Raw genomic sequence first — 17,563 nt, 5'->3', positions numbered from 1 at the left:
TAATGATTTATATGTATTCTTTTGTGTCATTATGACACCGGTTCCCTTGTATTTGTTATAAGTATTTTCTAATAAACGTATCGAGGTATTTCAGTCAGCTCTAAATGTGTTATGTTATCAATTACTAAGGCTTTAGAAGAAATAAATATATTCCGCTGCGAGAGTTTATCTCTGATGTAGTAACGTCACGTGGAAACCGGAGGTTTCTGCTTACGAATTTGCTGGTTCAAATTTGGGGCGTTACAAATGTCTACCTCCAGCCCTTGATTGAAGAGTTGTAAGAACTGTGGAATGTAGTAGTACACACATTTGATGCCTCAAAAAAAAAGAATTTTGTGATGCGAGTGTAATTGATGTGGATAATTAATGACTTCTCAGCATACACAGATTTGTCCGGGTGGCCTAACTAGGGTGTGAATGCATGTCTTTGCTGTATGTATTCAACAAGGTCTATGTGGTTAAAACACAGGAATAAATTTTGTTTTCCAGGACATAGGCGATACTTGCCCATGGATCATCTGTGGAGGCGGAACAAAAGAACATTTGATGGAAACCAGGAACTAGAATGTGCCCCCATTGTGCAAAGTGGAGATGAAATCTTGATATAATTGGAGGGGATGGCTTTTGGGGATGAGAATGCGGGAAAGAAAAAAACGAAGAAGCGGAAGATGGGAGAAGTAGCAACTAATAGTGTGGTGTGAAAAAAGAAAAGTATTTTCTTCAGATTGCCGTAATGGAAAGATAATTTATTGCGGCACAACCTTGATGTGATGCACATTGAGAAAAATATAAACAACATACTTGGCACAATTCTCGACATCAAAGGGAAAATGAATGACGACCTCGCAGCCCGCAAAGACTTGCAAGAAATGAGTTTGAGACCTAAACTGCATCCGTACACGGAGGATGATGGTAGAACCTATTTGCTAGTAGCTTGTCACACCATGTCCAAGGACAATAAATCATAGTTTCTAAAAGTGCTCAGAAATATAAGGGTTCCCGACGAATATGCCGCGAATATTTCACGATGCGTACGACTTGAGGAACGAACGATATCGGGATTGAAGAGCCATGACAACCACGTACTCATGCAACAGCTTCTCCCTATTGCCTTGCGCGGAACACTGTCAGATAATGTGGATGGACCTCTTGTTAGATGTCAGCATTCTTCAGGGGACTATGCTCAACAAACTTGACATATGAGGATATGGAACGACTAGAGGGTGGCGTCTGTGTCATATTGTGCAAGATGGAGCAAGTATTCCCCCCAATTTTTTTACGAGCATGGTTCACTTGGTTGTGCATCTTGTTCGTGAATGCCGACTCGGATGACCCATACAGTATAAGTAGATGTATCCGGCGGAGATGTAAAATTTGTGTAGGGTTATTCATTATTTTAATTTCCCGATAATATTGGAAGACAATGTATACACTAATTGCGACTGATTGAATGTAGGAGCCTTGGAGGGTTCAAATTTAATGTACACAATAAAGCGACTCATGAGGAGTGCATAACAACCGAGTTGGTGACGTTCTGCTTGAGGTATCTAGATAACCACCAACGGTCCACAATAGATCCGGACGAAATCCTGATGATTCAAAGGGGGCTGGAAAACGAGTTACCTTCAACCGTATCACATTGACACAAATTCATCGATATGTTATGTCTTCAATTGCGAACGTAAGTTGTGTTACTAGAATATGCATGTCTACATGTGTTGTATCTTTTGGGATGGATATTAAATAATGAAACCAAATTTGATTTGTAAAACGCACATGAATACGCTTAGGCGATCACAATTCGGGGGGCGACCTACAGATGATCAGTTGGAAGCCCAACATCATGAGCAGTTCTGCAATTGGTACCGTGCATACATAAGAATAATGTGGTTTTATTTATTACATGCCTCGAATGTTGAGCTTCTTGTTCACGTCGACTAACCGAACAAACTGTTGGTTTACCATTTTACGTAATATACTTGCATGTCAATCAATTGGACGATCGACGTAGGAAGGAAATGGGCAACAAGCTGGTTATGTGTTGTAGAAGGCCGAAGGAAGCAGCAATCTGCTATAACAGGTACGTGGTTAATGGCAAACTGTTTCGCACGGTTCCGAGTAATGTGGGAAAGCGGAATCAGAACAACAACGTGTGTATGTCGACTCTTGAGGGCAAAATGTACTACACCAAGTTAACAGATATACTTGAAGACGAGTACTACGACTGGACTAAGTACGTCATGTTCAAGTGTGATAAACTTTTGAACATTTATATATATAGTATGCATTAATTGACTAGTTTGCTGTTATTTATTTCTACATAGAATATTGTCAATTATTAATCTTGGTGCGTGTTATGTTTCGCAGGCTACCACGAGTTTCAGGGTAAAACACACAGTACGGAGACCCACACGCCAAGCCATGCAGTCTATGCCACCTATGTCAGGTAATAATTAATGATATATATTTTTTTTTAGTGAAGGTGTTATTTTTTTTTATATCATTTCATTTTGAATGCAGTGCAACTATCGTCATATAGATAGTGCGGACAAAATTGATTGAGCAACTATTGTCTTTTGAGTCACTAATTGTGTTTTGTAATATACATAAAAACTTTGTTTATATCTATGACAATGATTATATTTTTTTGTTGAAACTTATGACAATGATCAATGGAAATGTATATAGTCGTGTACTTGTGTTTGTTGATAGGTAACTGGAAATGTACAAATTGTTGTACGTGATTGTGAAATGTTGAAATGTAAATGTAAAATGTCTATTAGGTCAACCGGATATTGTATAAATATCTAGATTTTTTTTTCAAAAAAAAACTAAATTAGTGATGTGATATTTTATGACACGTCACTCATTCTAGTGACATGTCAATTTATAGCACGTCATTGAAAGTGGTGACGTTTCAGAAAAGACACGCCACTGATACAATGACATGTAGCTTTATGATACTTCACTAACAATTAGTGATATGTCGAAATCTAACACGTTGCTAAGTGGTGACGTGTCAGTGACCGACACGTCACTAAAGTTCAATTTGCGACTCACGGCTCCTAGACGTTGAAAACACATCGCTAACGACACAGCACTAACATTTAGTGACATGTCAAACCCTCTGACACGTCACTAAATGCCGGTCACTAATTGACCAATTTTTATTTTTATTTTTAATTTTTGTAGTGAGTACTTATAACTAAAAAGATCAACATTTTTTTTTAGGGTTAAATACCCTTTTGATACCTAAGTTTTAAGCGTTTTTAAATTTAGTATCTTAGTTTTGTTTTATATCATAGGTGGTACCCGAATTAAGGATAAAAACCCATTTGGTACATCTATTAGATTTTCCGTCTAAATTTTAACGGCTCGCCATGTATCAACCATTAAAGTTGACCTGTAGTACTATATAAAAAAAAAATAATAAAAATAAAAATATTTAAAAAATAATTAAAAAAATTGAAAGAGAAAAAGAAAAAAAAAAAGAAAAAAAAAGGGTTTTGGCAACCACCCCCAAGGGCCACGGCCAAGGACTAAAACCCATCAAAAAAATTTGAAGGTTTGCCCATAGGATGGCCGAACCACTCCGTGGCCTATGGGGGTGGTGAATCACTCGAAAGGGTCAAAACCCATCCTTTTTTATTTTATTTCTTGCCATGGGGTGTGGTGGTTCGACCACCCCAAACCAGCCAAGGAAACCACCCCTTGGTCAAAATGAGGGTGACCGACCACCCCATGGTGGCTAATGGGGGTGGCTGAGCCACCCCTCTTCTTCTTTTTTTTTTTTCTTTTTTTTTTTTTTTTTCAATTTTATTATTTTTTTAAAGATTTTATTTTTTATATAGTACTAGATGTCAACTTCAGCGGTTGACACGTGGTAATCCGTTAAAATTTGGACGAAAAATCTAATAGAGGTACTAAATGAGTTTTTACCCCTAATTTAAATATTACCTATGATACAAAATAAAACTAAATTACTAATTTTAAAATACTTAAAACTTAAGTACAAATAAGGTATTTAACAATTCTTTTTGTAACAAATGATAAATTACATCCACCAAAACATTTACCTTGTAAGCTTATGCAGTCAAATCATATTTCTAAATATGATTTCAAAGGAATGGATTCGGATCCCTTCAAATTTTAGAAAATTTGAGTTTCTCAGATTTTGAAATCCTGACCGTTCATTTGATCTAATGGCTTGAAAATGGCCATCTATCAAATCAAATTTAAAAAGCACTGCCAGAGTTAAAAAAATAAAAAAATAAAAAAAATAAAAAAAATTAACGCCTCTCGTTGCTATCAACTGCCACGTCAGAACAAATTTGAATTTGTCACTTTCCCTCGTTTTTGTCAAAAAAATTTGGCTCCTAAAAGAATCAAGATTTTTGGTTTTTTCTTCCATTTTCAGTCTCTCCCTCTATATTCATGTTCGCTGAAGCTCCAAAACGAACAGATCTGTCAGCTCCAAAACAACACCGCAGGCGCGAATGAAGAAGTGAAGCTGTTGAAATCTCCAAAACCAGATCTGGTTTTTTGGCTCTCTCTCCATTTTTGCTTTCTCCCGTTCTTCGCTATTACAGAACAGCCGAGCAGCCATTGTTCTAACCCTAGCTTCAAATTTCAGGGCTCAGCTGTTGTCAAAACGGGTACGCTTTCTCTCTCGTTCTCTTTGTGAATTTTGAGTCTTTTGTTTTATGGGTTTCTGAGTCTCTGTTTGCGATGGTTTCCTATCAACGTGGTCTCAGGTTAAGCTATTTCATGGTAATGATACGGGAGAGACTTTTTCCATGAAGAAATTGAAGAAATCAGAGATGCTTAACCGTGGAGAGCATGACAGGTGAAGTGAGATTTGTATTAACAGTATTATCTAACTCATAGCATATATACATGGATCCTTTTGTTGAGGAATTATTCTTTGTCCCATAATATTCCCAAGCTTTGTGTTGCAGTCACAAGTGGATGATACATTTGTAGCGAGGCATGCATAGAGAGATTTTTAATATCATTCTGGTTTTGGTTATATATCAATTTCTTTTTTATGTAAGCAAAATATATGAAGCTCAGTTATTGTAATTACTTATACTCCGTTTGTTTCGGCGTAAAATGATTTTTGAAAAATGATTTCTGTTTGACCAAAAATGCTTAGTAAATTTCAGAAAATAATTTACGCTTTTTAAAAGTGTAAATCGTTTTCCGAAGACGCCAGACGCAGTCGATCTATTTTAAACGGCACAGTCGACCTTCACGTTCAAGCAGCTGACCACCATCGAAATATTGCCAGTATCGGAATCCGACAACATCTGGTTAATGTCGCCGGAATCTGGCTATTCCAGATTCCGACGAAACTGTCCGGATTTCGGCCTTTATCTCGAATTCTGGCTATATTAACCGGAATCAGGTAAAAATTGTCATAATCTTGTCGGTCAGTGTCCGAATCTTGTCATCGATGATTTTTATATTATTTTACATTAATATTTTTATGTTGTGAATAAAAATTGATTTTTATAAGTTAATATGATTAAATAAAAATATAAAAAAATATTTGCGATTTTTTGTACGCGCCAAATACCGAAAAATGGTTTCGACGGAAAATGGTTTCTTGAAAAATGACTTCCCTGAAACTATTTTACAGCGAAAACCATTTTACGTCGAAACAAACGGAACATTAACTTGAAAAGATATAAATAAAGATAAAGTACAAAGGTTCGAATGTGAGAAAGAAAGGGCTTGAAATCAAACGGCCTCCCATTAATCTCGTTAAAGCAACTGTGGATTTTGTTTATTCAAAGTGTAGAATCACAAAAAAGTGAAATTAATTGGAGATCGACACAGCTTTTTGCTGCCAATCAAATTAGGTGCTTGAGAAAGTTGAATAAATATATATTAGGAAAAAGTATACATATTTCTTTTAAATTATCATCCAATTGCTAATGTACCCACTATTAATTGTGTTAATGTACCTCCTTAAACTACCAAACAAGTTAATGTGTCCCACAATGACAAAAATATCCTTTATAAAATTATAAAAATTCTTAATTTTTTTTTTTAAAAAAATGTAAATTTAAAAAAAAATGAAAAATTATTTTTAAGATTTTGTTTTATATAATTTCAGTTTGGCCCACCCCTTGAATTTTCATTTTTTTCTCTCTCTTTTTTTTTTTCCGAATTAATAAGGATATATTTGTCTTATTGAAACTTTTTTAGGGTTATTATTGTATTTTTGTTGGCTTTAAAGAGGACATTGATATTTTTTAGTAGTTTAAAGGGGGACATTGACACAATCGATAATTTGGAAGACACATTGACAATTGGATAGTAGTTTGAGATGGAGTATGTATATTTTTCCTTATATATTAGGGTTAAATACCCTAGAGGTACCTGAGTTTTACGTGTTTTTAAATTTAGTACCTCAGTTTCATTTCGTATCACAGGTAGTACCTGAATTTGGAAGAAAAAATCATTGTGCTATTTCTCGTCCAAATTTCAACTTCTCGCCACGTGTCAACCGTTGAGGTTGACACGTGGCACCACATAAAAAAAATTTAAATTAAAAAAATTAAAAAAATGATTAAAATTAAAAAAAAAAAAAAAAAAAAGAGGGGTGGCTGAGCCACCCCTTGGCCGGTCTGGCCGGTCTGGGGTGGCCGAACCACCCCCGTGGCCCTAGGGGGTGGTTCGGCCACCCCCTAGGGCCAAAACCCTTCAAATTTTTTTTTTTTTTTTTTTTTTTCAACTGTGGGGTGGCCGAACCACCCCCTAGGGCCACGGGGGTGGTTCGGCCACCCCCTAGGGCCAAAACCCTTCCAATTTTTTTTTTTTTTTTTTTTTTTCAACTGTGGGGTGGCCGAACCACCCCCGACCGGCCAGACCGGCCAAGGGGGTGGCTCAGCCACCCCTCTTTTTTTTTTTTTTTTTTTTTTTTTTCTTTTTTTTTTTAATCATTTTTTTAATTTTTAATTTTTTTTATGTGGTGCCACGTGTCAACCTCAGCAGTTGACACGTGGCGAGAAGTTGAAATTTGGACGAGAAATAGCACAATGATTTTTTCTTCCAAATTCAGGTACTACCTGTGATGCGAAATGAAACTAAGGTACTAAATTTAAAAACACGTAAAACTCAGGTACCTCTAGGGTATTTAACCCTATATATTAATACATTGTACCCGCCCTACTTAGAACTTGCTCTAATATCGGTATGAACACCAAAACAATAACGTTGAATATGTCCTCAAAATAAAAGATTGGCGTAATCAAAGGAACTTTTAGTCTATTTCCCATCCACCGTATGCTCCCTAGCAATTATAACAACGATTCCACAACAAAAGCAAATTGGTGTATTAAATGAAACTGCAAATTGTTAGACTAAAAATGAAACTGCATTTCATAGAAGAAAAAAATAATATGTACACCCATGCAATCTGTTCGAACGAACAGTTAGTGTCAATACTCTACATCAGTAAGTAGGGACAAGCTCCAACATCCATTTACAAGTGATAGCCAAATATCTGTTGTTATTATTAGGCAAATAGCACATAAGCATCAATCCTACATAAAAGTACAACCACTACAGCAACTTATTACCGGCCACTATGAGATGTGATTTTTGCACAACAACCATATACAATAATTACACAATTCTATTCATGCATTAAAAAATAAATAAAAAATAAAAAAAATTCTACTCATAGAAAGTGGGACTCATGTGTCACATCAACAAGCAAATATAGTGCAAAAGGTAAATCTTGCGCTATAAAGACACGTCAACAACATTGCCCGGCCAGCTTTAAAACGAACAGCCGTTTGAATGGGGTTAAAAAGATGTGATGGGCCCGACCTCCCCCCATAATTCCTTAGGTCATGATTCTTTACTTTTTTAGGTTTTTGCTCCGTTTGTTTCGGCGTAAAATGATTTCTAGAAAATGATTTTGATATTTTTCGGTGTTTGGTTGGAGCGTAAATAATAGTCAACCGTATATTGATTTTGGCTTGACCAAAATTAGTTAACAAATTTTGGAAAATGATTTACGCTTTTTATTTCCGTAAATCATTTTCCCCCAGCTCATTCGACCCTCGTTCGTTCCTCCCGTAAACCCGACACTCAGCTCTTTTTTACAGGAGTTTCGTCTTCTCCTCAAATACAGACGGGCGACACCTTCTCTCATCTTCTCCTTCACGCTCAACCGCACAACTCCTCTCTCTCTCTCTCTCTCTCTCTCTCTGCTAGCATCTCAGGTAATCTCACATCTCTCTCTCTTTGTTGCGTTTGGTTTCATTTTTGTTTTGGGTTTTTAGCGTTCACTTCCATTTGGTTTCTGAGAAAACTCAAGGGAAAGAACCCGATTATGCATTTTCTCTCGCTTTCTCTCCCTTGTTTGAATTTATATGGTTTACATATGATAAATAGCTTTTGGTTGATCTGGTTCTGCTATGTGGGGACTGTTGGCATGGGGGGTGGGGATATTTGGTACTGGGTGGCTTGATTACTTTGTATCTTTTCCCCGCTATTGTGTTCTATGTTCACTGGTTTTGTACTTTTCCTGCTTGCATTTACACGTTGTCCTGGGTCACGATTGACGGAGGTTGGGACCCCTGTTTGGCTGTTGCATGCACTCACGATTGTCACGAACCTAAATCTAGGAAAATTGTAGGAAAAGTACAAGTGTAATTGAAAATAAAATAAATAAATTGGGAGATAAGTGTAAAACGTAAAACATGGGTGCTGATAGAAAACCCAAGTTTCTTTTTCAAATGCGTAACTGTGTTTCGTATGTATGAACGAGCCCCTGGCAGCAGCGCGGTATGCAAAGAAAGTCAAGCATGCACAAGGAAAAGGAAGGTGCCAAGTAATTTTCACGCGGACGTGGTAGGCTAATTGTGGACTTAGCCTATGGCATCCCATAACCTATCGAAAAACGATTAAAACATTTACACTACACAATAATGACACAACACAAAGGCACAATTGAATGGGGCACACACATGGACTCCACGTATTCCATTGTGCCTTGGTGTTGTGTTATTGTTGTGTAGTGTGAGTGTAAGAATCACTTTCCTAAACTATTTACTGCGAGATAGCTAATTGTGAATTTAGCTTTTTGCTGCCAATCAAACTAGGTGCTTGAGAAAGTTGAATAAATATATATTAAAGAAAAGTATACATATTTCTTTTAAACTACCACCCAATTGTTAATGTACCTTCAAACTACTAATTGTGTTAATGTACTTTCTTAAACTACCAAACAAGTCAATGTGTTCCACAATGACAAAAATACCCTTTATAAAATTATAAAAATTCTTAATTTTTTTTTAAAAAAATTAAAATTAAAAAAAAAAAATGAAAAATTATTTTTAAGATTTTGTTTTATATAATTTCAGTTTGGCCCACCCCTTGAATTTTCACTTTTCTCTTCTTTTTTTTTTTTTTTTTAATCTTTCAAAAAGAGAAAATTGTTTTTTTTTTTTCTTAAAAAAAATTAGTTTTAGTTTTAGTTTTAGTTTTTTTTTTTTTTTTTTTTTTTTTTTTTTTCCCGAATTGATAAGGATATATTTGTCATATTGAAACTTTTTTAGGGTTATTATTATATTTTTGTTGGCTTTAAGGGGAACATTGGTATTTTTTGGTAGTTTAAAGGGGGGACATTGACACAATTGGTAATTTGGATGACACATTGACAATTAGATAATAGTTTGAGGGGGAGTATGTGTATTTTGCCTTATATATTAATACATTGTATCCGCCCTACTTAGAACTTGCTCTAATATCAGTATGAACACCAAAACAATAACGTTGAATATGTCCTCAAAATAAAAAATTGGCATAATCAAAGGAACTTCTAGTCTATTTCCCATCCACCGTATGATGTATGCTCCCTAGCAATTATAACAACGATTCCACAACAAAATATATGGGTTTGGGCGTGTGGGTATATAGTTCTTGATGGGATATTAATAATGATGTGGCAATCGCCAATCACCCTTTTCTCCAATTTTTAGCACATCAAGAAAAAATAATAATAATAATAATGACGAAAATATATGGGGTTTGGAGAAAAAAAAAATAATGATGAAAATATATCGCTTGTACTTTTGCTGGCCACAGTGTAATCTTTGCCGTCCAATTAGTTCCTCCCACATCGAAAAAAATAATGGCAAAACGAGCCGTGCATGCATGCCGTGGTCTGCATTAGGTTAGTGAAGTCATTTTCAACCTAATTGTGGCTTCAATTACGTGTTTCTTTTTCTTATATATATAATTGGATGTGTGGAATTTATTGATATAGGAAACAATGGCAATACGACAAAGAGATACTCACATGGTGTGGGAAGAGAAATAATTCGGGCAAAAGATGAGAAAATGTGAAAGTACGTAAAAATCGAAGAAAAATAAAATAAAATTGGCACACGATAGATATTTGTGTGCATGTTGATTTTGCTTATAAAAACAAAAAAACAAAAAAAGATCGAATATTACTGGCGTTAGCATATAACTCTAATACCATGAAACTCTTGTAACTTTGTTTCTTAAATGTTTATAACTCTTATGACATGGCCTTTTGAAGTCTTGTAATTCTCATCTTAATATTGAGCAATTTTTATCTCAATCTTAATCAAATTCCAAGTTCCGTTATGAGCAGGCCGCTCGAACTGTCCACGTGTGCAAAACAAGTCAAACCCAAGAAAGGAAGGAACCAAGGTCCATGTATGACGTATGCAAAAACAGTAAATCGAATTGCCGAGCAAGGAAGGTGCCAAGTAATTTCGCCATCTGCTAATCACGCCAGATACCATTATAAAAGCACAAGCAACTGCTCGATCTCCCAGCAAAGAGCTCGCCTGAAGTACAGTAAAATGGCCATCTTCACACATTTCCTCCACCAAATTGTTCACATATTTCGGCCCCAAGGGCCGCAGCCAAATCCTGATCTCGAAGCAGGGGTAGTTCATGATCATATTAGAGACTGGTCTAATATCATGATCACCTTTGTCTTGGCATTCGCACCAGCGATACCTCTTACTTTCGCCCAAATTGACTCCACCTTCTCTCCAACCTTCCACGTGCTATCTTTTGAATTATTATTAAGCTTTACGCTTTTCTTCCTAAGCAAATTCATGAAGTCCAAGTTCCCTGAGGTCGCCCGCGGGCTCGATATTGCCGGTGTCTTCTTTGCGGTGACAGCTTTATTCACAGCCATTACGATACCATTCCCTCTGTATCTTCAAATTATCACTTGGGTGGTCTATGCCTTTTCCATCGTCGCGGTTTCAATTTCCGTTCTGTGACGATGGAGTAGAATCTTAGTAGTTGCTGAGAGTGACGTGACTTGCTGGCGCGAGAATATCTGGTGTTTTAGCTCTAGACATGATTATTGAAGGATGTAAAAGTCGTTTTTTTTTTTTTTTAAGTTGTAAAAGCTGTGTCTTTTTCTGGAGTGCCAGGAAATTGATATGCAAATAAAATGATTCTTGTAGTTTCTTTAATCTCATCCACAAGGAAATAACTCCTATTCCTTTGTGAGAGTCCGAGGTAGGTATGTATGTGGGTACTGTAACTTGTGACAAAGGAGATCGACGTAAGGGGAAATGCAGGCCCAAAAATCTGAAAATAAAATGTTTGCCAGAAGAAATCGGATACAAGTCAAACATGTTCTAAAAAAGTACCCTGTTTGTTGACAAGGAATAACTCCTAGGAAAATGTTGGGGACCTGGGGTACCCACCAGTATCCCACCAGAATCCCATCAGGCCTACGTGGCATTGATTTTTTTTTTTTTTTTTTTTTTTTTTTTTTTTTTTTTTTTTATGTTAAAAAAATAGTCAAAAAAATAAAAAAAAAAACTCAAGCCACTACACGTTGACTGTTAAGTCTAACATATCCCTTTCACAAAGGTCTCCATTTTCAAGCTAAGGGATTCGACTTTCGAGAATCTTCTGCAACCGGTCCCCTCCTCTCTCTATCTTGCCGAAAAAGTCGCCATTTTCACCGAAAAAGTCTCCATTTTCCCCTCTCGCCGGACTCTCTCTTCCTTTTCCCCGGAAAAGGTCTCCATTTTCGCTTGGAAATCTCTCCCTCGCCGGAGACGCTCCTCTCTCAAATTTCAGTTTTCCAAATTTCCCCCTTTCCCCCACTGACCACCGCCCCCCTCCACCACCGTCCGAGCGCTGCCCACTAAACAGCTGACCGACCGAGCGCCGTCCACCGACCGACATCGTCCCACTCAGACCACCGCAAACCACCTCTCTTGATCGGACCCATTTCCCAAATCTCCACTGTCCCCCTCCTCCGGCGACCGAGCGCCGGCCACCAACAGATTTTTTAGAAACAACAGATTTTTTCCTTGGATTGGTGTTATTTGATCTTTGCTCTTTCACTGCTTTGATCTTTGCAAGTTCGGTTTGAATTATTCATATTCCTGAGATACATGTTCTATTCATTTGTGTTTTGGTGTAATAAATTTCATTCATCCAAAAAAGAAAAAGAAAAAAAAGTCTGTGACAATTTTACAACAGAATTGAGCAGTGCGTGCCTTCATTGATTTATGCCTGTGACTTTTAACAGTATGGCTGTTATTCTGTTAGTAAATATGGATGTTCAATAATTATTTCATAAGGTACTTAATCCAATTCTTTCCTGCTTACTGACATGAAGATGTTTCAAAACTTTCAAAAAAAAAAAAGAAAAAAAGATGTTTCAAAATGCACATATTCATCAATTTGTTTTCTCAATTCCTCTTAAATTAATCCTCTGTAGTTTTGGACGATAAGCAGGCTGTCAATGGATCTGGGGAGTATGAACCTAAAAGAAACTGGTAGTCAATGTTCTTCTGCTCTACAAGATGAGGTATTTCTGCAATTCAAGATGATATCATTTGTGCTTTAAGGTCTGTGGTTAGTAATTGATTTGGATTGGAATGCCTGAAGTTGCTAATAAGCTTAATGTTTGACATTGGCTTGTAGTAACAATGCTCTATTTTAAGAAGAATCATATTTTAGTTGTGCACATCAAGCCGGTTTTCTTCAGCTTTTGAAGCACTGAGTTAATGGTTGGGAGTGCTGCAATAGTAATCTCCAAACAATCAATATGGTCAAATTGAGTGCTTGTCATGCGGATATTGCTGTTGCAGCACATTCATTCAACAGAGAAGATGTTATTCTAGGAAGAAAATTATAGTGGTTCAATAATTCTTTTGGCTAGCTTTTGGTTGCTTCTGTGTATACTTAGGGCGTCGTACGCTTTTTAATAAAACTTTTATTACTTAGAAAATAAAAAATTATAGTGGTCCAATGGTCTAATTCTGATAATGTATCAAATATTTCTTTTTGTACCTTGTTTTGATATGTGCCTCCCTAGCTTCGACTTGCAGAGGAGAGGTTTGAGGAAGCAGAGGCAATGCCATAATCCCATACTCCCAGTTCGACCCAGTTCGAAAACTTGGTTGGATGACAGACGTAGCTAATGCCATAATCCCAACATACCGATGATTGCAATGCATATGCATGTGCGGCTCATATTCGATCAAGTGTATAACATCTCGACAATATGTGCGGTGCTTGCCTACATTTAATAGTGATAAGCTCTTAGTATCTGTCATCTGATGTATGTCATCAATTTCATGCGATTGGCCTGCAAATGATGTACTGGACTTGTTGATATGTTGTAATGTACATGTGTAGAATTTAGGTGGTCTTTATTGATGTGATCAAAATGTAATTTTGTTAGTAATGTGATCAAAATGTAATTTTATTAGTTACTGGGCAAAGTGGTTTGTTTTGGTTGGTCAATCTGGCATATTGAATTTTACAGAATAGTATGTTAAATTTGAACTCAAAGCAAGCACAATCTTACATGAAAGAGTAGTGTGCATGCACAATTGCAACTGTATACAACACAAAACCATTTCCTCAAGAAATTCCAAAGAACGCCAACCATCTGAACATGAAATTTGAAGTTCTGTATGTCTGCAACTTTTCATACAAATAATAAAGTTGTAGGATGTGAGTTTCCAACAAATTACAAAATATGAAGTTTACATGGCAAATGATTTGGGAATTTGTCTCTAATAAGTTCAATTGTCTAGAACTCATGTAGACGTTCTTTTGATCTTCTGGTTCATCTTTATAGGCCAAATGCCTCTATATTCTTTCTCTTTCTTTTAGCTCAGTAGAAAATGTGGTAAGGCAGAGAACCAACTAAGTCATGCTCGTAGCAGTTTGAAATTCCATATGATGGTTTTGCACATAGACACCAAGGTCATTGTCAATAAGGATTGTGATGCTAGCAGATGCACAGGCTGGAACAAACGTAAGAGTGGATGTGATCTGCAATGGAAAGACATGGTGGTGACATGCGATACTACAACACTTTAAGAAGAAAAGTTGAATCGAGCAAAATTTACAAATATTTCACAGATGCCTAGGGAATAAAATGAAAAATTGAATTTGAAAAGAATAAGGAAAATGCACCAAGAGATGGTTCAGGAAAACTGAACTGATGTTAATCCTGTAAAATATATATATATATATATCTTGACTTTCATTCTCATTCAGCAAACAAAGTCAAGAATAAATGTCTAATGATAATGTTACCATTCAGTACACCCAATTTCAAACCCAACAAAAGGTGCAACAACTGAGGTAGAATATTTCCAAGAATCTCTGCTGAGAGTACCAAAGCTATGGCAAACAAGTTATACTCATTTGCAAATACAGAGAGCTCCTCAAGAAACCAGCAGCCATATACATGACACTGAAAATGCATGTGATATTTAGGCTGTCAAGAGAAGGGGGTGATCACAAGCTTCAAGAGCATCAACAAAATTTTAAAATAATTTTGTCTGACAGTTCCAGCATCTACGTATTACTAAACGCAAATTAAAATGGCCATCACATTAACAAAAATTGCAAGCTTTTTTTATTAAAAACAATGCAAGCACATGAAGCTCAATAGACAATAGACAACCAAAACAAAATCACTTCTTCAATAGCCGAAATCTGCCACACACCCAGCTGATAAATTGAACTTGAAAACAAATTCTAACACAAGCCCAGATCATAATTCAATCAAAACCAAACGCAAACAACAGGAAAGACAAGGAATAAAAAAACTCAATCATCAACCAACAATTGGTAAAAAATTCACAAAACACAGAGAATTTTCGGTTCTCACCTCAAATACTCAAACAACTGATTCTTTTTTTTTTTGGGCAATTAATGGGTCTACTTACCCAAAAAGAAGTAAGAAAAATCTGTCTGTCCTAAAGAGAAAATATTACAAAAGCAAAGGGAGTATACCCCTGCAAAAATATGTTTTGCCTAACAGCATGAGATTTTTCCCTCTTCCTTTTTCTTTCCATAGACAAAGATTATTGTCTGAGTCACCTGAATTACACTTTCCCACAAGACATTGTATGCAATGCTCCAAAAATAGGCAGTACAAGGAACAAATATTAGCGTATTGCATCAAAAAATCCAGCTAATATCCTTGTTTGAGAACTACATGTTAAAAAAAATCACTCATTTTAATATAATTTCCACCCCTTAGAATGAAAGAATAACCTAAAAATACAAAGAATGAAGCTAGAAGAAAGTATGGTACATGGTACATGCAATGATGCAGAGCGACCAAATGGAGAAACCAAGTCAGCCTCAACAATGTGCAAGCTTTCTGTCACCAAGAAAACCACAAAACAAAGAACCCAGATCATTGAATGTAGAAAAACCAATTTTTTGACCAGAACCCATATTTCTATCAAAATTTTCCCCTAAACACCCATATTTCAACCAGAGCCCAGAACAAAGAAAAAAAGAAACCAGATCATTGACTGTAGAAAAACCAAATCAAACCCAGAACATAGTGCCTTACGTAAAAAAAAGAAGAAGAAGAAAAAAAAAAAAAAAACTTCAGAAAAAACCTTGGTTCCGTCGGATCTAGTTCCGCTTCACTCACCAATGAAGGATGGCCGGAGAGAAAGAAAGAGAGAGCTACAACCAAATCTTACCGCCGGTGAAGAACGAACGAGAGAGAGAGATGCGGGCCGGTGGAGACGGCGCTGGTGAAGAAGGTGGACGGCCGGCTGGGAAAGAGAGAGAGAGAGAGAGAGGATTTGGGAGGGAAAATGAAACAAATTTGCCCTCCCAACTCATCTTAGATTAAAACTCAAAAGAAAAAATTAAAATAAAATAAAAAACTTAAAGCCACGTAAGCTTGGTGGAATGCTGGTCGTACCCCAGCATTTCCCTAACTCCTATTCCTTTGTTAGAGTCTTATTGGCTACCTCATTTTGCATATTAAATATACATTTTTAAATACATTTGCGGACAGTGTCTCATTTAGTAGTGCGTTTAAAAAAAAAAGTTTCGATATAAGCAAATAAGGAAATGTGGTTTTATAAGCTCAGTTATTGTAATTACTTAATGTGAAAAGATATAAATAAAGATCAAGTACAAAGGTTCGAATGTGAGAAAGAAAGGGCTTGAAATCAAACGGCCTTCCATTAATCTCGTTAAAGCAACTGTGGATTTTGTTGATTCAAAGTATAGAATCACAAAAAAGTGAAATTAATTGGAGATCGACACAGCTTTTTGCTGCCAATCAAATTAGGTGCTTGAGAAAGTTGAATAAATATATATTAGGAAAAAGTATACATATTTCTTTTAAATTACCACCCAATTGTCAATGTACCCCCAAACTACTAATTGTGTTAATGTACCTCATTAAACTATCAAACAAGTCAATGTATCTCACAATGACAAAAATACCCTTTATAAAATTATAAAAATTCTTAATTTTTTTTTTTAAAAAAAATTAAAATTATAAAAAAAAAACCGAAAAATTATTTTTAAGATTTTGTTTTATATAATTTCAGTTTGTGCCACCCCTTGAATTTTCATTTTTCTCTTTTTTTTTTTTTTTTTTTCGAATTTATAAGGATATATTTGTCTTATTGAAACTTTTTTAGGGTTATTATTTTATTTTTGTTGCCTTTAGGGGAGACATTGACATTTTTTGAAAGTTTAAAGGGAGACATTGACACAATTGATAGTTTGAAGAATATATTGACAATTAGTTTGAAGGAAGTATGTATATTTTTCCTTATATATTAATACATTGTACTCGCCCTACTTAGAACTCGCTCTAATGTCAGTATGAACACCGAAACAATAACGTTGAATATGCACTCAAAATAAAAAATTGGCATAATCAAAGGAACTTTTAGTCCATTTCCCATCCACTGTATGATGTATGCTCCCAAGCAATTATAATAACAATTCCGCAACAAAAGCAAATTGGTATATTAAATGAAACTGCAAATAGCACACATACAATAAACATCAATCCCACAATAAAAGTACAACTACTACAGCAACTTATTACCGTCCATTTTGAGAGGTGATTCTTGCACAATAACCATACACAATAATTACACAATTCTATTCATGCTTTAAAAAAATAATAATAAAAAAAAAAATTCTACTCACATAGTGAGACTCAAGTGTCACGTCAACAAGCAAATCATATATATATATATATATATATAATAGGGCAATCATTCAGAGGAAT

General features: G+C 35.8%; 1 long non-coding RNA gene across 1 annotated transcript; it reads left to right on the top strand.

Moving 5' to 3' along the window:
• Positions 1 to 12,571: 12,571 nt before the first annotated feature.
• LOC133854932 (uncharacterized) lies at positions 12,572 to 13,750 on the top strand. The gene is made up of 2 exons (XR_009896888.1): positions 12,572 to 12,844; positions 13,355 to 13,750. It is a non-coding gene; the product is annotated as an uncharacterized LOC133854932 (long non-coding RNA).
• The last annotated feature ends 3,813 nt before the right edge of the window (positions 13,751 to 17,563 follow it).

This window comes from Alnus glutinosa, chromosome 13 (assembly GCF_958979055.1).
Source record: "Alnus glutinosa chromosome 13, dhAlnGlut1.1, whole genome shotgun sequence".
In the NCBI taxonomy this organism is placed as follows: domain Eukaryota; kingdom Viridiplantae; phylum Streptophyta; class Magnoliopsida; order Fagales; family Betulaceae; genus Alnus; species Alnus glutinosa.
This window is presented reverse-complemented; position numbering and strand designations above follow the sequence as displayed.